Here is a 21625-nt window from a genome sequence, read left to right as displayed (position 1 = left end):
TTGCTCCTTAATATAATTTTTTTTAAGATTATGTAAATTTAAGGGGAAAATCTGAACAAGCCAGACTTCTTTGCCCTAACACCACACAAACCATCATCACAGTGACAGGTGGCACTAATGGCAGCTCTTTCCTGTCCCTTTGACCTGCCAAAGCAGCGTACCCTCAGTTCCATTTCTCCTCTAAAAGTGCCTGGGAGGCAGCAAACACCTGGGGGCTCTGATCAGATCCCATCTCCTGCATGCCCTCAGCTGCCACCTGTGTTCAGCTGCTCCCTCGGGGCTGTGCAGCTGCCAGCTGGGAGGGGAAGGATGAGGAGCTGCTCACCAAGGAGCAATGTTGGGATCTCAGCTGGTCACAGTGACCCTGAGAAAAGTTGGAAAGTCTCTTTACCCAGCCTGGCACTTGAAGAAGGAGTCAGGGCTCTTCATTTCTCGGTCTCAAGGTCGTTTATTGTTTCTTATCTATAAAATTCTTTCTCCTGTCCTGCCAAGGTCAGCTCAGCAGGACAGTCCCAGGCACTCTGCCTGCCCCCGGGGTGGGGTTATCTCTTTATACTACAAACTACATATACAATGTTTACAATTACTTCCCAATACCTATCACCTATGTTAGACAGTGAGCTTCTACTCTAAACCAATCCAAAAGTGCCAACATCACAGCAGAAGATGGAGGCCAAGAAGAAGAAAGGCTGGACACACCCAGTTCCCTCCATCTTGCCCCCTGAACCCCCATACCAGAAACCCCAAAATCTACTTTTCCACCCCGTGATAACTTCATTATTATTCTGCCTAAACTGTCGTGGCTTGCTGATCTTCATATAAAGTTGGTAATTTGCTCCACAGGTGATAATCAAACCCACTGGTGTTTTGGGCTCCATGCCAGAGCTTCTGAGCCCCCTGGCAGGGTCTTGGCCATCCTGGCCAGCCAGAGGGATGCTCTGGATTCCCACAGAGCAATGCTCATGGAGACCTGAATCACAGATCCCAGAATGGTTTGGCTTTGAAGGGACCTCAAAGCTCATCCCCTGCCATGGGCAGGGATACCTTCTACTAGCCCAGGGTGCTCCAAGCCCTGGCTTTGGACACTTCCAGGGATAGGGCAGCTTCTCTGGAAAATCTGTGCCAGAGCCTCACCACCCTCGCAGGGAAAAATTCTTTCCCAATATCCCATCTAACCCTGCCCTCTGGCAGTGGGAAACCATTCCCCCTTGTCCTGGCATTCCAGGCCCTTGTAAAAACAATCTCTCTCCATGTTTCTTGCTGCCTCCTTCAGATCACCCCAAAGCTTCTCCTCTCCAGGCTGAACAGCCCCAATTCTCCCAGCCTCTCCTCCCAGCTGAGCTGCTCCATCCTCTGAACGTTCTGGTGCCTCCTCTGGCCTCACTCCAACAGCTCCACGTCCTTCCCGTGCTGGATTGCTCTCACACATCATGAAGCAGATAAAATCTGATGGAGCTGGAGCTCACCAGGCTGTGCAGGGATGGGAGGTGCACAGAAAGAGCCTGGCATCAAATATGGGCCTCAGTGGAGCCTCCCACCCTGCTGGGAACCTCAGGAAAGAGCAGCACTGGGGACTGAGGAGCAACTAAACTGCTTTGGCCTCTAATAAATAAATAAACATGCTCCCTCTGCACAGATAAAATCCAAATGTTTGCAACAGGACCTGCAGCCTTAAAGCTGAGTTTTCAATAGGAGCAAAATGCAGGAGAAGATGTTTACTTGGCTGCTTTCCTGCCCCAATGGGAATACAGGAGGGTGACCTTCAACCCACCCTCCCTGGGGCTGGAGCTGATTTATCTCCAGCTGTGCCCCTGCTGCCAATCTTTGATTCTATAGGGAAACAGGAACAGCACCCAGCTCTTCTGAAAATAAGGGAAAAAATTAGAAAGGGAGAGAGTGCTAAAGCTCAGGAGCTTCAGTCAACCCAAAATAAAATTTAGAACTAAGACCAGACTTGTAAGAGGTTTCCATGTCCAAAAGCTTGCCTGGTTGTGTTTTTTGGGTTTTTTTCCAACTACTGTTGTTCCAATAAAAATCTCCTTAGAATGCTGAAGAGAGCTGCCCCTATGCTGACATCTGTGCTGAAGGATTTCCATCAATCTCAAGAAGTGCTTCAATCCAGTGACATAATTAATAGTGAAATTTAATGTGGTAAAGAGAGGTCATGCACAGTGCTGAAAATTAATTTACAGATAAATTGTCTGTATCACTGTCCTGGGTGTAATGTTACAGCACCTAACAGGTTTTCCCTGTGAAATGGGATTTCCACAGTTTTAGGGCAAGAGGTGTGGTGCAGAGAAACCTCCTAAGGGGAGCAATCAGCTGGAAATCCAGTCAGTATTACTTTTATTTTTATAGAGTAGTTTTTATTTCTGAGGTAATTTCTTGTAATTTTAAGGGATTATTCTATAATAATGATATTTTGGTTAAATCCATATGAGCACCACAACTCATTGACAGCCCCTTCCAGTGCCTAAAGGGGCTCCAGGAGAGCTGGAGAGGGACTGGGGACAAGGGATAGAGGGACAGAACACAAGGAATGGCTTCCACTGCCAGAAGGCAGGGCTGGATGGGATATTGGGGAGAAATTCCTCTCTGTGAGGGTGGTGAGGCCCTGGCACAGGGTGCCCAGAGCAGCTGTGGCTGCCAAGGCCAAGTTTGATGGGGTTTAGAGCACCCAGGGATAGTGGAAAGTGTTCCAGGGGGATGGATTGAGAGGAACTTAAAGACATTTTCCAACCCAGTCCAGCCCGTGGCTCCAACACTTTCAAACAATTTCAAACACTTTTCAGTACCCCGGGCTGACCATAGATGTCAGCAGCAGCTTCAGCTACAAACGCTGGGCTGTGCCAGCGACCAGACAAGGCTCCTCCTGCCTCGGACCAGCTTATTTAGGAAACGTGAAGAGAATGTATAAATGTATGGACGGGAGACTGGAATTGCTCATTTCCTGAGCCTGTGCTGTCTTGCCAGGTAAGGAAATGGCTCCAGCAAAATCACCCTCCATGTCACCGGCTGAATCCCTGTGGCTTCCTCGAACCCAGCGGTGTGCAGGGTCAGGGATGGGCAACCCACTCCCCCCAGCAGCTTTATTTCCATCCTCACACATGGAATTTTCTTCCAATAGTCCAAATAATGATTTATCTGACCCCTGACCTTGAGAACAGCACGGCCCTGCGAGCAATAAACTGCCCTCAGCTGAGCCTGCTATTCACGCCTGAAGGTCCAAGAGCTCCTTGTGGCCCAGGCTGGGGCACCCACACCTTTCCCCAGGGGATTTTGGATGTACCCACATCACAATGAGAGCTCAGGGGGTCACTGCTGGCACAGCCGGGCATGTGGTTCAGCAGGAGCTGTTGGATGCTCCAAAGACAGCTGCAAAGTGAGCAAACAAAGGAGAGGAGATGGAAGTGTTTAGGAAATAACAATTCCCGAGGGCCTAATATTTTGAATTTTAAACCTTTCTGGGCAAAATGATCTTTGTTTGGGCAAGAGACAGTGATGGAACAGACACCATCCCATCTCATCCCCATAGCCTAAGGCTTTTTCTCACAGGGATAATCACAAACTGCTGCTGCTCCAGAGCATTTTTGAGCTTTTCCTTGCAGACCCCTTCTCCCCTGAGCAGGCCAGACAGCCCATTTCTGTTGGATTTAGCTGGAAGGAAGGAAGGAAGGATCCCCCGCTGCTGTCCTGCTCAGGGGGGCAGCTGCTCGGCGGGGACAGCAGATGTCTGGGCCATGGGGACACAGACAGAGGGGAGGGAGCAGGGCCATCAGCTGTCAGGCTGCCGACCTCTTACCCCACCATGGGAAATCCACTGCCAAATTTCAGGGATCTCATCCCCACATGAGGGAGTTTCATCATTTTTTTCTGATTTTCAAGGCTTTTTCTGTTACCAGACCATGTCCAATTTATAGCCATGATTGTTGACTTCCCATCTTTGGAGCGCAGCCTCCCTGCTGGGGACACTGTTGTACAGTTCAGGTGTTGCCTGCTTGTGTTAAGGGAGATACACTCGACTCCTTCTAGAGCTAATTTTGCTAAATTCCAAACCTGTTCATGTAAATTCCTGCTCTGGATTGAGTATTTACAGGGCTGTTTCTACGGGAAGAGAGACAAGTGAGACCTCAGTACCCCTCTGGTTTCACCTCTCTGCCAAAACATGCGCTTTAAAGCTTTGTCTCCCCTTTAACTTTGCTTTTTCCCCTTTGGACGTTTCTCAGAAGGAAATGAGGTCTGTGTCTGCAGGGTCCCCCTGCCCACGCTGGGGCGGTGCCTCCCTGTGCCTGATGCTCAACAGGAGCTTCATTGTCCTTCCCTCTGCTGGGACAAAGGGGGATTGTCCTGCCCACCACGAGCTGCTCCATCCCGACCAGAGATGCAGGAAGAAAAGCAGGAGGTTTCCCTTCTCTGCATGATAAGGTGCTTGGGAATCAGGCTGGAATCTCACCTGTCTGGGCTGAGGATGAGGAGGCAAGGAACTTCCACTGGGGTGCTCCTCACTCACCCCAAACGTTTTTGGGTCAGTTTTGACCCCCCCTTTATTCAACTCACAGGCTGGTGTTCAGATGAAGTCCTAAGGGATTATCACAGGGCTAATGAGAATCCACACATTTAATAGGACTTAGCAGAAGAACTGCTCGGCCTAAAATTGATGATAAATCAGTTTTCAGAATTAAAATGCTCCTTGGGAGTGCCCGGAGGGTTCAGAGCAGAAAAAAAAAATGGGAGCTGAATTGCAAAAATGCCTCTCCCTTTGATCAAAGGCATTGTCAATATTATGATATCCACATATTATTATTTTCCACAGATAATAGCGCAAAGAATGAGCAAAATAAGCTCATTTTGGAGCAGAGGATCAGGGTAGGGTTTGACAGGATGCTGCCAGGACAGGCTTTTCAGGTGCCTGGATTGAGACATTCTGCTTTTGATATTGACAACTTAAAAGGTTTAATCAGAAATATTAAGCCTTTATTAAACCTATACCGAGTCAGGCAAGTGTGTATATCTCTGAAAAGAGAAAGCAAAAACCTAAAGTGAAATGTCCATTTTTATTAGAACTATGCTTTGTTTTCTGGTTAACTATGGCATCAGGGAAAAATTTCTAAGCTCAGTCTCAGGATTATGAAGTAGTAGGGGAAATATATAATTTTAATGCTTAAATTCTGCATCTGCACACATTTTCCAAATAAACCTTTGCTTTATCCTTGGTGGGGCCCATATGCTGGCAAGCTGTTATGTGTGTGGCTGGATAATGGGATTGTCCCCAGGGTGGAGGCCTGCACACCAGGGAGGAAGGTTTTCCTCACGGTGTTTTTAACCATTTTCAAGGCATGAGCAACCTGGTTGGGTGGAAGGTGTCACAGCCCATGGCAGGGAGGGAATAAGATGGTCTTTAAGGTCCCTTCCAACCCAAAGCAGTCTGTGATTCCATGATTCTATGAATATGTCAGTTTAAATGCCAAGTTCTTCACCAGAATCAGCTTGGCAGCATCCAGGCGACAACACCAGTGGGTTTCTGCTCCTCTTCCACAGACTCAAGGAATGGTTTGGGTTGGAAGGGACCACCCCAGTGGGTGCTGACGCCTGGAGGATGCTGAGCCCCAATGGGGTGCTGAGCTGAGCCCTGGCTGATGCTGGGCCACAGAGGAAGCAGAGCTCCATTGGGTGCTGAGCCAGGTTGGTACTGAGCCGCAGAGGATGCAGAGCTCCACTCGGTGCTGAGCCACGGAAGATGGTGAGCTCCAGTGGAGTACCAAGCTGAGCTCCAGAGGGTGCTGAGCCCGACTGATGCTGAGCCCCAGAGGATGCAGAGCCCCATTGAGTGCTGAGCCCAGCTTTGTGCTGAGCCACGGAAGATAGTGAGCTCCAGTGGAATACCAAGCTGAGCCCAGGAGGGTACTGAGCTCCAGCTGATGCTGAGCCAGGCTGGCAGTGAGACCTGGAGGGTGCTGAGCCCTGACTGATGCTGAGCGCCAGAGGAAGCAGAGCCCCATTGGGTGCTGAGCCCAGCTCTGTGCTCAGCCCGGTTGATGCTGAGCTCCAGTGGGTGATGAGCCGAGGGTGCTGAGTCCTGGCTGATGCTGAGCCCCGGCTGATACAGAACCCCGAGGGTGCTGAGCCGCAGTGTGGTGCTGAGCCCGGCTGCTGCTGAGCCCCGGCTGCTGCTGAGCCCCGGCGGGTGCTGAGCCCCGGCGGGTGCTGAGCCCGGTTGATGCTGAGCTCCGGCGGGTGCTGAGCTCCGGTGGGTGCTGAGCCGCAGTGGGGTGATGAGCCCCGGCTGATACAGAGCCCCGGCTGATGCTGAGCTCCAGTGGGTGCTGAGCCCCGGCTGATACTGAGCCGCAGCGGGGTGCTGAGCCCGGCTGCTGCTGAGCCCGGCCGGCAGCGCAGCCCCCGTGGCCCCGGTCCCGCCGCGCTTCCCGCCCGCCGCTTCCTCCTGGCAACGCCACGCGGTTTCCAGGGCCGGCGGTGCCCCGGAAGCGGCGCGGGCGCGGCGCGGCCATAGGGCGGAGCCGCGCGGGGCGGTGCCGGCGCCGAGCGCTGCCGGGTCGGGCTGTGGCCGTCGAGTGCCGTGAGGGAGGAGCTGCGGCGGGCGCGGGGAGAGCAGCGGCGGCTCCGGCCCGGCCCAGCCCGGCCCGGCCCGCCCGGGGAGCGCAGCGCCGGCGGAGCAGGTACGGCCGCGGGGCGCGGGCGGCGGAGCCCGGGCGGGGGGCGGTGCTCGCGGCCCGCCCGCTGCGGAGCCTCCGCCGGGCTCGGCGCTGCCGGTGCGGCGGGAGCGGCTCCGGCCGGGCGGGCGGGCGGAGGAGCCGCCGTGGGGCGGCCCCAGGGAGCCCCGAGCGGGGCGGCGGGCGGGGGTCGCGGCTCCGCCGGGTGTGGGCGAGGGGAGCGGGGCGGGCTCGGGGCGCCGGGCTGGTGCTGCCGGCGGGGCGGAGCGGCGGGATTGGATCGGGGGAAGGCGGCAGCCCGAGCTGAGAGGCTGTCCCGGGAGAGCCGGGCACGGACCTGCCCGGAGAGGAACGGGAGGTGCCACCTTCCTCCCTGATGGTGTTCCCAGTGCTCTGTGGAGCTGGAGGTGCATCAGCAACTTATTTGTGTGAAGAAGTTGTGTATCCCCCCTACGTCTGGGAAGTGTTTCCATACGGTGTTTGGCACACTGTGGAACTCTAAGGGTTGGGGCTTGTTGTCTTATTCAAATAATGGAGTCGGGATGGTTTGGGTTGGAAAGATCTCAAAGGTCATCTCATTCCAGCCCTTGCCATGGGTAGGGACCCCTTTCACCAGACCAGGCTGCTCCAAACCACGGCCAGGCTGGCCTTGGACACCTCCAGGGATGGGGCAGCCTCTGCTGCCTCAGGAGGGTGACATCTGCCCTTCCAAATGTTTCACTGCTACCCGCAGTCCCCTTTAGCCTGTCTCGACAGTGACTTCTCTGTTCTTGAGAAGTCTTCTGAGCAGAGTCCAAGCTCTGTTGAGCTGCCTCCCGTGCCTGACTCGTGTGACATTTTCTACCTCGCTCATTTGTGGGCTCACCGTGACCTGCCTGCAGTCCCACTGTCACGGGTGTGACCTCAGACTGGACTGTTTTTTTTTACTAGTGACCTAATGCCTGTCAGCTTGTGCAGCCACTCCCCAAGTTCTTCAGGATCTGCTTTTCCTTCTCTCAGCTGCCCAGCTGTGATTTACCCAGACAAACCATCTCCACATCCCTGGTTCTGTGCTGTGCTGGTAACTCAGTCCCTCTTGGGAGAGGATGATGGGTGAACTGGGAATCACGAGCTTTGTTCCTATTGAGAAGCTCTTATCAAATATTAGCAGCATTTTCCCACAGACACATTCCAAAAAACACAAAGAGTGCCTTTGAATTATGAATTATTTGCAGAGATTTCAGGCTGCAAAATTCCTCAGTGCTTTCCAGTGGCTCAAGTTTTAGAAGTGCCACCTGGGTGGTGGAGTGTTACTGATGAGAGAGTTTGGGTTTCATGGTCTTGCTGTTGTAGAGAATGCTCACAGTAGTGATTTCCACATGAAGCTGGGCTCACACTGGAGCTCTTGGAGCCGGGGATGAGCTGGAGGTGCTGCCAATGATAAATACCAGCAGGAGTTCTGTTCAGGGAAGGTGACCGCTGGCAAGGTGTGACCCGATAAGAAAAGAATTTAAATATCATGGTGTGCAATAAAAAAAAAATCATTATTAGTAAAAACCCACGCAGATGTACTTAGGAAGAGGGAGGATGCAGGTGAGGGGTGCCAGGCAGATCTCACTTTCCATGCTGAAGGTCTGGCCGCCAGTGTAGCAGCACCGGGCACCGCTGATGCTCCAGCCTTTTGGCAAAAACCTTGCTGACTCCAGTGAAATCTTAGACTATTGGCCTGATAAAATCAGGCCTTTATGCTCACACCCTGCGTAAGCACCTCGGCTTTTTTCAGATACAAGTGTTTCTTGAAACAGTTCCTGCCCTGAAATCGCTTTTGCTGGACTGGGCTGGTGCATTTTGTATTCTTTAGGGGATGTTGGGTGCTGAGGAAGAGGAGTCTCATCTCTCTGCTTTCCTCTGCAATTCCATAACTGTATGTTTTCAACTGCTGGCCAAAAGTCCTCACAAGTTTGGGCTCCTTGCTGTGTTTTGTGTAAGTTCTGTTTTCTGGACATGAGATCTGGAAACTCACACCACATTCTCACAATAAATTTATCTGGGACATACCTGCCTGTACTTATGCCAGAGTTGCTTCCTATAAATCAGCTCTTCTGTGCACTGGTGCTTTTGGAAAGCTTGGCCCAGCTGTTGGCTCCTTATTTTCAAGGCACAGTCACTCTTTTCCATGTTCTCTGTTGCTCTCTTTCCTGCACACATTTGCAGGGCAGGGAATGGCAGGGGAGGACTCTCTGGGATGCTGTGCCGTGCCACGGATAATTCCTTTGTGCTGGTATCCTTCATGGCTGACACAGGTTGGTGGCTCACAGCATGGCAACAAGCTCATATCCTGTCTCTCTTTTTCCTTGGATTAAAGAGTTCTCCAGTTCATAGCAGTGTTTGTTGTGAAGTGCCTCATCCCAGCCCATCTATCTTGCTCTTCCATAGGAGTTTTCACGCTGTTCCAGTTCTCTGTGTTGGCAGCGGCCTGGTTTGCTGTGCCAGAGTCAGTGGTGGAAAATATTCAGGCAGGTTCAGAGCTCCACTCTGAGGGGAGCTGTGAGCTGGGCAGGGTCCTGAGTCCATCCTGGTCCACAGCCACTTGCTGCTTTCCCTGCTCCCTTTTCCAGCCCTTAGGAAGCAGTCAGCCCCTGTGTATTTTCAGGTTAACAGATGAAATCCTGTGTAATGCCTTAAAAAGTGCTACCAGATGAGACCAGGAATCCATCTGGCCTGGTATCCTGCTCACTGGTAACCAGGAGCAGATGCTTGGGGAGGGGAGAACACAAACACAGCAGATCTAATCCAGGGAAATAGTGCTTTATTCTTCTCTCTCCAGCAGTTCATGACCTCCCTGAGCCAGGTGTCGAATTTAGGAACCTTCACACTGCTCTTCATGATAGTCATGATTTTAGGAAAATACTTTTTCCATTCCTGGTAGTCTCTTGGCTGAATTGTCCTCATATATTTTGACTTTCTGTGGCTCTTCTTGTATCTCATGTCATTGCCAGCTCTGCTCCAGCCTCCTTGAGACAGGTAAGGGGTGGGGCACAGGACAACAGAGGACATTGACAGAGGTGCTGGGTTATATTTATGGTATAAAAATATATTTATATTTTTAGAGATACTTTAGGGGTATTTTTCCTATATTATCATCTCTGTAATTACAAGTGTTGTGCTTGTTCATTAGTGATCTTGGAGCCATGGTTTTTGGTGGAATATTCTGCTGTAGTCCTGCTTTCCTAGGGTTGGTTTGAGTTCAGTCTCTCGTGTCTCCTGAAGTTGGTTTTAGGGTGGTTGTTCCTGATGTGCTGCTCTGTGAATTGTATCACCCACTCATATCACGAGATTTTACTGCAATTCCTTGGAGTCATTGCTCTTATTTACTTCTCATCCTGAATTATTCAGAGTAGCAAATGTTGTCATCTTAGTAGCACAGCTCAGTGTAAAGCAGAATCCTTTGGTGAGTCCCTCCTGCTGCAGAACGGACCAGTGATACATTCTTCCCCCTCCTTTACCTGTTATTTATGTACATGAAGGGTTTTTCCTTTTATCCTGTAGTTTTTCTCTCCAGAGAGCTTTGATGGATTCTGCCATGTAGTATCTTGCTTTTTTCAATGGAGTATATCAGCTGATTTTTCCCTTGTTGATGTGCTCTGTCCAGTGCAAAAGGAAGAAGGAAAAGGGGGAAAAAGAACAGCAGCCCCTGACTCCTGAGACATGGCTTCATTTTGTACAATATAATTATCCCTGCAGCAGTTTAGGCTGTCTTTAGGCCAGCTCTGGTTTGCCCAGGCTCTGCTGAATGGTTCTGTGAAAGCTGGGCCAGGAGACTTTGGGGTACCAGCTTTAACCAAGGGCGCTTCCCCATCTCCTCCTGTCTGACTCTGGGGTAAAGTGAGGCTGTTGCTGTCACCTCATCATCTTTGGCCACCAAAAGTCTGATTTTTCAAGTCTGATTTCAGGCAGGGAGAGAGGAGATATACAAACTCTGTTGAGCTTGGCTAAAACACAATTTTATTTTTTGGGAGATGTTGTCCCATGATTGATTAACACAATAATGGATCGTGTGGCTTCTAACCTTTTTTGCCTTACTAAAAGTGATTTTAGTAATTTAGATTTTGTAATTTTAGATTTTGTTTCCTTCTTGGACATTTAGCCTTGCTGTATAGATGGGCTGGCTTTGATTACTCGGTCAGATCACACTGCAGGGCTCACACCAGTATTCCAACTGCTATCCAGGGTGAAGGCAGGAATTAATTCAGATGAGATGTTATGAGATGTTTAGATGAAATTCTTCTCTGTGAGGGTGGTGAGGCCCTGGCACAGGTGGCACAGGGAAGCTGTGTCTGCCCCATCCCTGGAAGTGTCCAAGGCCAGGCTGTACAGGATTTGGGGCACCCAAAGGCTCTGCTTTTCTGGTTTAAACTTGTAATTCTGATGTACAGGGGATTTATTGTTGACACAAAAAAACTTGAGGTGCTCAAATGGTGGTGTCAGCTTAGGTCCTCTGAATATTTTTTACTCCTTGTGTTTTTTTAATGTCTAGTGGCTCCTTACTCTCCACCGTGTCTTGAATGAACTTGCTCTGTCCACTTGCAAACCAGACATTTGAGGTTTTTCCATCATGCTTTTAGACTTACAGCATTTGTGAAGAAACACTCCTGACCCTTGTTTTTTGTCTTTCCAGCTGACTTGCACTGTGTTGATATTTTTTCCTAGCTGTGGATTTTCACATGGCTAATTCTTGTCCCATCTGTAGGAGTTCTTGAGGAGATGAGGCTCTTATGAATCACCTTCTTTCCCCCCAAAGATGCATCCTCCTCAGATGTACTCTTCCTTGGATCTGCTGGCTTTCTCTGCTCTTCTTCACTGTGAGAGGAACCTTTGATTTTGATTGCAGGGGCCACTGTCACGGTGCTGTTTTGATCCATTCAGTCCTCGTTCTTTTACTGGCTTCCAGTTGTCCCAAAACCTTCTCAGATCCTGATGAACCCAAGCCTGAGTGTGGGAGCCATTTTCTTTGAGGTGCTGTCACACAGCTCTTGCTCTCTCTGCCTTCCTATTCTCAGCCTGAGTTTTGCCTCTGTACCCTTGCAGACAAGAGCCAGGAGTGCCAGGACAAGGGGGAACGGCTCCCCACTGCCAGAGGATGGGGTTATTTGGGTTGCTGGGGAGAAATTCCTCTCTGTGAGGGTGGTAAAGCCCTGGCACAGCTTTTCCAGAGCAGCTGTGGCCGCCCCACCCATGGCAGTGTCCAAGGTCAGGTTGGATGGGACCTGCAGCAGCCTGGGATAGTGGGAGGTGTCCCTGCCCATGGCAGGGGATGGAATGAGATGGGCTTAAAGATCCTTCCAACCCAAACCATTCTGGGATTCTATGAAGAGGTAAAATCTCAGAATTTTTGTACCTGCTTTATCTCTATGTTGCACATTAACACCCCCCAGCCCCTGACCTTTGTTTTTTACTTGAGGGAGGAGATATTTGAATTTCTTGTTAAATGGCCCATTTAATTTCTGGTTCATCAGACTCTCCCTACCTTTTAAACAATCCCTTTTTTCCTAGAAATTGGCAAAAGCAACAATGAAACTCACTAGGCATGAAATTACCAATTTCTCCTGGCTTTTCATATGTTCTTCCTTCTTGTCAGATCCATTTGGATCTCCTGCAATGGATAGGTGTCTCTTACCTGTCTGAATCTTCTGGTTTGCTTTGCTCATCTTTGAGCAAATCTCTTCAGGAGAACAGCTTAAAAGCCTGAAAAGCTGACAGTGATTCCACCCTCAAGATCAGCCTGACAATTTCTGTGTTGTGGAAGACAATGGAATAGCTTGGATTTGCTACTCTGAGCATTTAATGCAGGAATTGGGGATATTCACCAGGGAGATGGGAAAATTGTTTTCCTGTCTGCCTCTGCTCTCCTGCTCCTTTTTTTTCCCCCTTCTTCTTACAGTTCTATTGTGACATTTCTTTAGGCTGGGAATATTGTGGCTGTTTACAAAGATGTGAAGGTTTTTCTGGAGCCCCAAATCTTTTTCCTGAGGTCATCCTGTCTCTGTAGCTCTCTCTTAGATGAGTTGGCCACGTTGTGTGGGTGCATTAGAGGAGGCCACATCATTTATTAAATATCTTGAGCAGCTGCTGTCCTATATACATGTTTTAATGTCTGGTGATAAAGCCTGAGGAGTTCAGTGCTGAGGTTAAAAAAGCTCTGAAATACCTGGTTCCTATAGAGCTGCTCCTTTTTCCCAGCCCACAAGGAATTGCTGTGCATCAGTGCCAGAGGTAGTTACATCAAGTTGTAGGAAAAACCTATTTGAACTCTGTGAAACCAACCTGCCTGACGTGTTTCCTGGAGCTATTTATTTTATGTTAGAGAAGATGATCTCTTCCATCTTACTGACTTGCTGCAGAGCTCAGTTCATGATTTAACCCCTGCCATGCCCTGGGCTGATCCCCCAATGTGGGCAGCAGGACAGGGCTGGGGGGGATTCTGTCCCTCTGCCCTGCTCAGGTGAGACCCCACCTGCAGAGCTGCCCCAGCCTGCAGGGATCCAGCATCAACAGGACATGCAGGTGCTGGAGAAAATCCAGAGGAGTCCAGGGCTCCAAGGGCTGGAGCCCCTCTGCTCTGGAGCCAGGCTGGCAGAGCTGGGGGAGCTCACCTGGACCCGAGAAGGCTCCAGGGAGAGCTCAGAGCCTAAAGAGGCTCCAAGAGAACTGAAGAGGGAGTTGGGACAAGAGCCCGGAGTGCCAGGACAAGGCAGAATGGTTTCCCACTGCCAGAGGCCAGGGTTAGATTTGATATTGGGAATAAATTCTCTGTGAGGATGATGAGGCCCTGGCACAGGTAATATCTTGTTTGTAGAAATAAGCCAGACTCAGTGTTCCTTTGTTTTGCACATTCATTTCTGAGTTACAAGTCAGAGGATAGATTCAGATAATTTCAGCTGTCATCCTGCACATTAATGGAGGGCTCACAACAGGGAAAATTAACACAGGAAATCTGTCTGCATCAGTCTTGTGCTCAGCAAGGAGGGGTTCATAGATTGACTCATTGATTTGTTCAGGTTGGCATCACCTTTAAGATCATTGAGCCCAGCCATTAATGTTACTTCTCATGTCTAAAATTCTTTAGGTGGGTTTTGGAAGAGTAGCAGTTTGGAAGAATAGAAGTTTGAAGTCTCTCAGACTTGCTGGATCTCCAAGCTTTCATTCCTCATCACTCAAAATTCCTTCCAGATCTGACTGCTGTTTGTTTGGATCTATTACAACAAATAAGAGGCAGTTCTCTGAAATACAGCTTTAATATCATGCATGGAAGGTGGCAGTTCTGGCAAGTGTCAGGGAAGAGTTTGACTCTTCCCAAGGCTGGAACAAGCTCCTTCATTGTGCAGCAATCCCATCCTGGCTGTCCTTAGTTACCTTCTAACTGTCTTCCTTTGTAATGCACGAGGCCAGTTTAGTTTCTGCAGTTTATTTTTATTTCCTAGATCTTAGAAGAACAAGTTTCAATGAGCAAATGAAACTTAAGAACCTTTAACATCTTATTTTAATGAAGCAGAGGCCACAGGCTTTGTAGTTGTCTCTTTTCAAGTCCGGGTTGGACTTCAAAGGTCTCGCCTTCAGGAGTTTCATGATGCAGACTCATCCTTGGTGTCGCTTTTTGGCAGGTCACAGCACCCTGGTTTGTGCTGGGGGAAGGGACTGGGGCAGCACGTGCTTTAGATGGCAATAAACACTTCCAAAATACCTGCTGTGTGTCATTCCTCCAGGTGGTGAGGTTCCTGAAAGTGTCCAAGGCCGTGTTGGGTGGGGCTTGGAGCAGCCTTGTCTAGTGGAAGGTGTCCCTGCCCATGGCAGGAGGAGGAACAAGGTGGTCTTCAATGTCCATTCCAACCCAAATCAGTCTGGGATTTTATGATTCTTCCCCACCCTGAATAATTTTCACTCCCTGGTTGCTCTCTCATTTTTCTAGCCACCCTCGGCTGGCTAGCCTTCAGTGCTGGGTTGGATGCTTTGGAAGCCCTCGGGTTCTCCAGATGATCATCCTGCAGCTGACATCAGGCCTGGAGCCACTTTGGCATGTGATCCTGCTTCCCAGCTGTCCTCTCTTTGGAAAGGCTTTGACCAGTTTCCCATTCTGGAGCAGCTCTGTGCAGTGTTGGCAGCGCTGAGGCTTCAGTTTGATTTGTGATAGATGCACTGCCAGTGAGGTAAATCATCCCTGGGCTGTGCTCTGCATCTCTGGGGGGATATCTCTGCTCAGATCCCTGGCATTCTGTGATTAAAATCCAAGCCTGGTATTAGACTCCAACACAATTCACAGCTCTCTGGTTTTGTGTGGATTTGCTGGGCACAGTGCTGGCACTTGGTGGATTTATCCCTTCTAAGTGTTAGGAATTACTGGGCATGCCAGAATGGCTTTTCCTGTCATGATCTGGGACTGGGAGTGGGATGTTTTGGAGCCACTTGTTCTGTTTTTCCTGATGCTCTAACTTTATAGAGACAGTGTGATTGAAGATGGGGGTTTGGTGGAACTTGGCTGCTGTGGTGACAGCTACAGGTTTTGGCTGGGGGACCTAGGGGTGATGGCATCCTCCTGGCTGGGGCCTCTGCAAGGACAAATTTATTGAGAACAGTGATGTGCAGGGTGGCTGTTGGATGTTCAGGTAGCCTTCTATGTCACCATCTGTTTGCAGAGGCATCAGGGGATGGAGCCTGACTTCCAGATGCCTTTTGGAAGTCACACTCAACATGTAATGCGAGAAACCTTGTGCCTGGTTGGACTTGGTGTAGTCATCTTAGTGATCCTGGCTTTGCATGCTCGAGTTAATGCTTCTGTTTGAATTTCTGGCATGAAAATAAGTTCTTGAGCATCTTTAAAGACCTGTAGAGCTGAGGCAGATAGTTCAGAAATTCCTCAGTGGTGTCTTGAAACCAGATTGTTTAAATTGTATTTTCCTACAGATAGATTCTTGCAGTGATGCTGGACATCAAAGCTCAGCTGACTGCTCTGGTCCTTCCGCGGGCTCGTGGCTGATGCTGACCCTAAGACCTGATACAGTTGAAGAAACTGAGTCACCCCTGTCTGTTTGGCTTGGAAAATTATTAAATGTTTGACAAAACTGTTGGCTGATACACTTTTGGGTAAACTGGGGCTTGTCTTCACAAACTGTTCAGTCAGCCTCTGCTAACATTTACAGAAGCTGGGAATAATCCCTGAGTTCTTGTCTATCTGCTCTGGTGTAGCTGTTAGAAGTGTAGTGTGAGGTGAGGTAGAGGAGGAAATGTGCTTGCTAAGGAGGTGTTCTGAAATATATTTGTGCTGAAACGCCATCTGTTAAACCTCCTTGAGCTCCTCCTGCTCACTCTGAATGTAGTAGTTTCAAGCCAACCAGCCCTAACAGGATGGCAGTGTCCCATTGCTGAGTTTGTGGGGTACTCAGAGACAGCTCCTCTTTGATGGGTTGGGATCAGGCTCCCCATTTATAGCTTCAAGACCATTTGCAATTAAATGGAGCCAAGTCTTCCATGGGATTTACCCTAGGAACAGTGCTCCACACCAGTATCCGAGCTTCCCATAACTAACAGACTTGCCTGAGGCACAGGTTGGCTAAATTTAGTCTTCCAGCGAGCTTGGTACGACCTTGTGCTGCAAGGACTTTCTACTTGTATCTCCCTCAACACATAAACACTGTTTTTGTGTGGTGGACACAGCTTTGAGGCTCGAGGGTGCCAAACAGCTTTTTGTGTTTGTCATTGGCCAGCGCTTCCAGCGTGGCTGTTGGCAGGAATTCCCTTGGGACCTGAATGCAGTGCAAAAGGCTCATGAATGATCTTCTGGTACAAAGCCATCCTCTCCAGTGGGTATTAAGGCTTCAAAGGAGGCAGACATGGTGTGGTGGGTGGAGCAGATTAGTTGCTAACAGACATTTCTAATTGACAGCTATGCTGAAGATTGGGGCTTGAAAACGGAAGTTGAACCAAAGCAGCTTCATGCAGATGCAATTTCTGAATTGTGGGAGATGTAAAGTTTGCCTTCAAGGTAACATGAAGCTTATCTGTGCAAAATAGCTTTTCAACTTCTGGGAGAATTTAGCAGTGTGTGCGAGCTGGTGCACAGAGGTGGCCAGTTTGGCACGTGCTCCCTTGTGTGGGTTTGCCTCCTCGTGTGAAGTGAGACTTATCCTCCATGTTCAACTTTAGCAGCTTCTCCTTGAAGCTGCTTCTAATTAAATATATAATTCAACCTACAAGCATGATGAAGAAGATGCCCTCAATGTGTACTCAGAGCACTTCTGGAGCTCTTCTGCCATGCTCAAAAATGCCAGGCTCCCCTGAAGTTGGCAGCACGCTGCCAGCTGAATGGGAAAAGTTGCTGGGATGTCAGACAGGATTTTGGAGTGTCTGCCATGCTGTTCAGGAGCACAGTGAGTGGTGTGGGGTTTTTTGCCTTCTGAAAGAAACTCATTTGCAGGGGAGTGGGCAAAAACCTTTATGGTTGGCATGGGCATGGCCTGGAGCCATTGGGATTCATCTCTCTGGCATTGACTCAGTTGTTGTTGGAGCACTGGTTTCTTGCTTGCTACAGATAGCACACATTGTTTTATTTCTTGGAAGGCTGAAATATTAATCTGATTAAGGATTAGGGTCGCTGAGTAATGCACTGAGTAAATTGCAGTGGGTGAGTGTGTGACTACTCCTATTGTGTTGTGCATTTCATTGCATCTTTACCAGGGTTGGAAAACATGTGGAGAGAGAGAGAAAGTGGAGTTGAAGATGAATGAGAAGCTGCCTGTCCTGGGCAGTCTGAAATGCCTGAGACTCTTGGGATTGGGAGGATTACATTAAAAAGCTGGCAGCAAATTTCTGAATGTTGCTCTGTGGCTGTGTAGAAGCTGTTAGTTTAGGAAGCTGGACAAACCCAGGATCAGCATGTCCATAAAATGAATGCTGGTAGGGCTGGGCAGTTGTGTCCATGCCAACATCTGTAATCCAGGAATGGCAGATCCTGGAGCAGACTGCAGAAGTTTGCTGCTCCCTGGATCATCCTCAATTGCCAATTGACACTGATGCTCTCCTCCTATTAATTCCACCTTTATGAGCCTCCTGCCTTTCCAGAATCCTGGGGCAGCATGAGGAGGTGGTGTTTCTGAAGAGCTCTGGAGGATGCCTCAGGGATTCTCAGAGGAGGGGAAATCTCCAGCTGTTTCCAGGATACTGTCCATATCTACAGGCCTCCCGTGCTGTGCTCTTCAAAGAAGATTTGCTCTACAATGTACTGAGGCTTGTGAGTAAAAGCATTCCAGGGAGGATAGATAGAAATGGAAAGGAGGGAAATAAAATTAGAAATTAGGGATGAAGAAAGGAGTTGAACATAAAGTTCTCGGTCCCTTTAAAAGGGAAAAATTACTGAAATTCCACCTTTCTATGCAGAAAGTGGGAGGAGGTGATCATAATGCCTCTCTTCAGCTTTGCCAGTGTGGGATCCAGCAGGAGCTGGGCTGGCAATCAGCTGGTAGCCCAGAATGGGGCAGGGACAGCCAAGAGTGAAGCAGCACAAGCACAAGTTAATGTCCTACTCTGTGTCATACAAATTACATGCAGTGTATGTATGCATGTGTGTGTATATATATATATATATATATATATATATGTATGTATATAGGGGTGATCCCAATATGTCCCTGGGGCTGTTTCCCTTGTGTTCATGTCGTGGCTGACCAACTGTGGGTTGCTTTTTAGCTTCTGTGCCTGCTAAAAATCTAGTTTTAATCAGACACTGACCTATTAAATTAATAACTTTAAGCATGGATGAGGAGCCATTAATGTGGTTTCATACCTAAATGTGACACTCAGTGTTTCAATACTTTCCCTGGGATTGAAATATCCTATTGTGGAATGTTCACAGCTTGAAGTCTTTTTTTGTTACCTCCACAGAGGTACCTGCTGTGCCCAAAAGTGGAGATTTTGTCCTGCCTTTCCCATATACTGCTTGTCAAACCTGTTCCTGAACTGCCTTGAGTTTCTAACCTGGCACAGAGCTCTCCAGGTATTGTTGGGTTGGCTTTCCCCTGTTGCTGTGATGAGTTAGACTTGCTCAGCAGTGGCTGTGATGAGGGGAGAAGCCACTGGGGGTTCCTGCAGCTCCTTGGTTGCTCCATGGTCCAGAGAGCACCTGTGGGTTTTCCTTCAGAGCTGCTGTTTCATCCTGGGGTCAGTTCTAGGCTGCAGGCATCTCCCCAGCTTTTGGGGCACTCTGGATTGTTGTGGGCTTCACACATGGAGGAGGAGAACCAGAACCAGCAAAATATCTTTAGGTCTCCTAAAAACTTGAGGAGCAGCAGCAGAGGCCCTGAGGAATGGAGACTACTCAGATAATTTAGTGTTGTTCCCTCTCTTTAGAGAGCCATGGTGTCACCTGAGTGTGTGATGAGCTCTCTGGATCTCTCCAGTGAGGAAACAGGATCTTAAATATCTGCATTTGTGTTACTGGCTTGTGCTTAGGTCTGGAGAGGGCTATGAGCTGAAAGAGCACTAAATCAAGAGTCTGTTAATGATTGAGTAATCCCATGTAGTAAGGGGGAAATGTGGAGCAAATCATCATTGCTGTGCAGGTTGGGAGCAGCGAGTGCTCCAGCAGCTCTGTTATCCTCTCTTCAAAAGGATGTGAAGAACTGAAGCAGCTCTTCTTCAGATGTGAATCAAAAGGATCTTGCAAGAAAATTCCTTACACTAGAGGGGATTATTTTCAAGGGTTTTTTTATTATTATTCTTATTTTTTTAAAGTATTACTGCACAATGGTCTGGGTTGAGATTGAGACCTGGAGTGTGAACTTGGCCATGGCTGGCAGCAAATGCCATTTAGTGTGACTTTAAACTTAGGAGGGGTCTGTCCCTCTTCTCAGAGGCTCTGGGAGTGGTGACATTTCTTGTGCAGATGACAGGATATTACCTGTGTGATTCATGAAACCCATAAAGGGATCCTTGGAAAAGAAGAAAATAATAATAATAATACAAAATATGAGCAAAGTGCAGTGTGATAATGGTAATAGAGAGTGTGTGAGCTGCATGCTGTGTGCTTCAGAGGGGTGTAAGGTGAGTGAGTGCTGTGCAGAGGCACTTGGGGCAGATTGTGAGCAGAGTCTTCCTCAAAGCCTTTTTCCACAAGATAGTGGGAGTTCAAATTCTCACTTTTAAGTATTTTTCATAACTCAATGTTTAGTCAAGGTGGATGCTCAGTTTTGACCCTTCTCTGTGAACTCAGGGCACCCAGACCCTTACTGGGTGCTGTTGTGGGGTGCCCTTTGTTCTTGCTGCAGGGGAAGCCAAAAGGGAAAAACTCCATTTCTTTGCCATAAAAAAGGAGTAAAAAGCAGATGTTTCATATTAAGATATGTGCTTGTGTTTCCCTGAGCCACACTCTCTCCTTCCTCCAGACCACTGTTCCTTGCACAGTATCTGCAGCTGCTGCAGGGGGAAAGGTTAAATCATCTCAAAGTGAAAAGTAAAATACTCCTTGGGTGGGCTTTCCCTGTTGGAGTTTCAGGCTCTGGAAGCTGTACCAGGCAGGTCAGGGTTTGGGAGCAGAGGCTCACATTGGAAGGATAAATTAGAGTTCTGTTCATGAGAGTGCTCAGCTGAGCTGTCACATCTCTGAGCTCCCAGGCTGAGGTGTCACCAAACCACATCCCATGGAATGATCTGCTGGAAGCACACAGAGCAGCTCCATACTGGGGTACCTCAGCTATAGGCAGGGAAAACATCCCGTGAAATTTGATTTAGAATAAGCAGGCCTCTGTTCCTGATGAGTTAAAAGATTTAAAGAATCTAATTCCATGATATTCCTGTGTTGCAAGTAGACTCTACCTGAAGTTGCCTTCATGTTTTCTCTGATTTTTTTATTCTTGTATTATTTGAGGCACTGTTCTGTTCCCTTTGATCACAAAGATGGTTAGCATCAGTTTGGAAGCCTTCAATATTTTGCTGTTATTGAAGTGTGGGCCCCTGTTATGTGTTAGCGACAGTCAGCTTACTGGGAATATCAAACCTTCATGTGCTGGGATGGTGTTGCAGACATCTTTTATGGAAAATCCTTTCTTTAGGATTTTTCCTCCTGAGAAGTTGAGAAGCCTCAGGAACACAATGTAAACATTGATTATCTGCTGCTGTGGAATGCAACAGGTGGATCTTTGATTGGCCCATCTTAGATGTTTATAATTAATGGCCAATCACAGCCCAGGTAGCTTGGACAAGAGTCTGAGACAGCTGCCTTTGTTATCATTCTTTCTATTCTATTCTTAGCTTAGCCAGCCTTCTGATGAAACATTTTTCTTCTATTATTTTAGTATAGTTTTAATGTTATATATATCATAAAATATAAATCAAGCCTTCTGAAACATGGAGTCAAATCTCCGTCTCTTCCCTCATCCAAAAACCCCTGTAAACATTGTGACAGGATGGCATTAGGTAACTCCAAAAACATTTGCAGTTTTCCTTTTGTAAATACAGAATTGAGATCTTGACCTGTTTGCAGCATTTCCTTGCTGTGTTGTAGGTATGCAGGCTGCTCATGAGTTAAGGGAATTGGGAGAGAGATGTCAAATGGGTTTTGTGAGCCACAGGTTTGTATGATTTTATTTTTTTACCTTGGTGTGAGCTGATAAAGGCTGTTCTGAGCAGTGCCCAAGTACAGTGTGTTATAAAGGCTGACTCTCTTGCTTCAGCTGAGCAGAATGAATGCAGATATCAGCTTTGGGGTGTATTCGGGGAGGAATTTGCAAATTACTGAGTCCCAGCAGGAGCTTTGCTTCAAGTGCAGTCATGACAGCATTCATCTTTCTGTCCAGCTCTTCCTCGGGCATGGAATGTGTTTGGTTTTGACAAAAAGGCAGCAAAATCTACTCAACAATGTATGACTTTTCCCCTTTTGACCCTGCTACATTTCATGTTTTGAGGGCAGACAGCCTTAATGTGTCATTGAG

General features: G+C 48.4%; 1 protein-coding gene across 2 annotated transcripts in view; it reads left to right on the top strand.

The window, feature by feature from the left end:
* Positions 1-6536: 6536 nt before the first annotated feature.
* Positions 6537-21625, top strand: part of CSNK1G1 (casein kinase 1 gamma 1) — a 99910-nt gene continuing 84821 nt past the window's right edge. The window contains exons 1-2 of one of the 2 annotated variants that reach the window (XM_059482241.1): positions 6553-6677; positions 16588-16686. The gene's annotated coding sequence lies outside the window, so the exon portion shown is untranslated. Of the gene's footprint in view, positions 6678-16587; positions 16687-21625 lie in introns of both variants that reach the window. The other variant, XM_059482240.1, reaches the window with a different exon arrangement.

This window comes from Ammospiza nelsoni, chromosome 14, assembly GCF_027579445.1.
Source record: "Ammospiza nelsoni isolate bAmmNel1 chromosome 14, bAmmNel1.pri, whole genome shotgun sequence".
Classification (NCBI taxonomy): domain Eukaryota; kingdom Metazoa; phylum Chordata; class Aves; order Passeriformes; family Passerellidae; genus Ammospiza; species Ammospiza nelsoni.
Note: the sequence above shows the minus strand (reverse complement) of the source record. Positions and strands in the feature narration are given on the sequence as shown.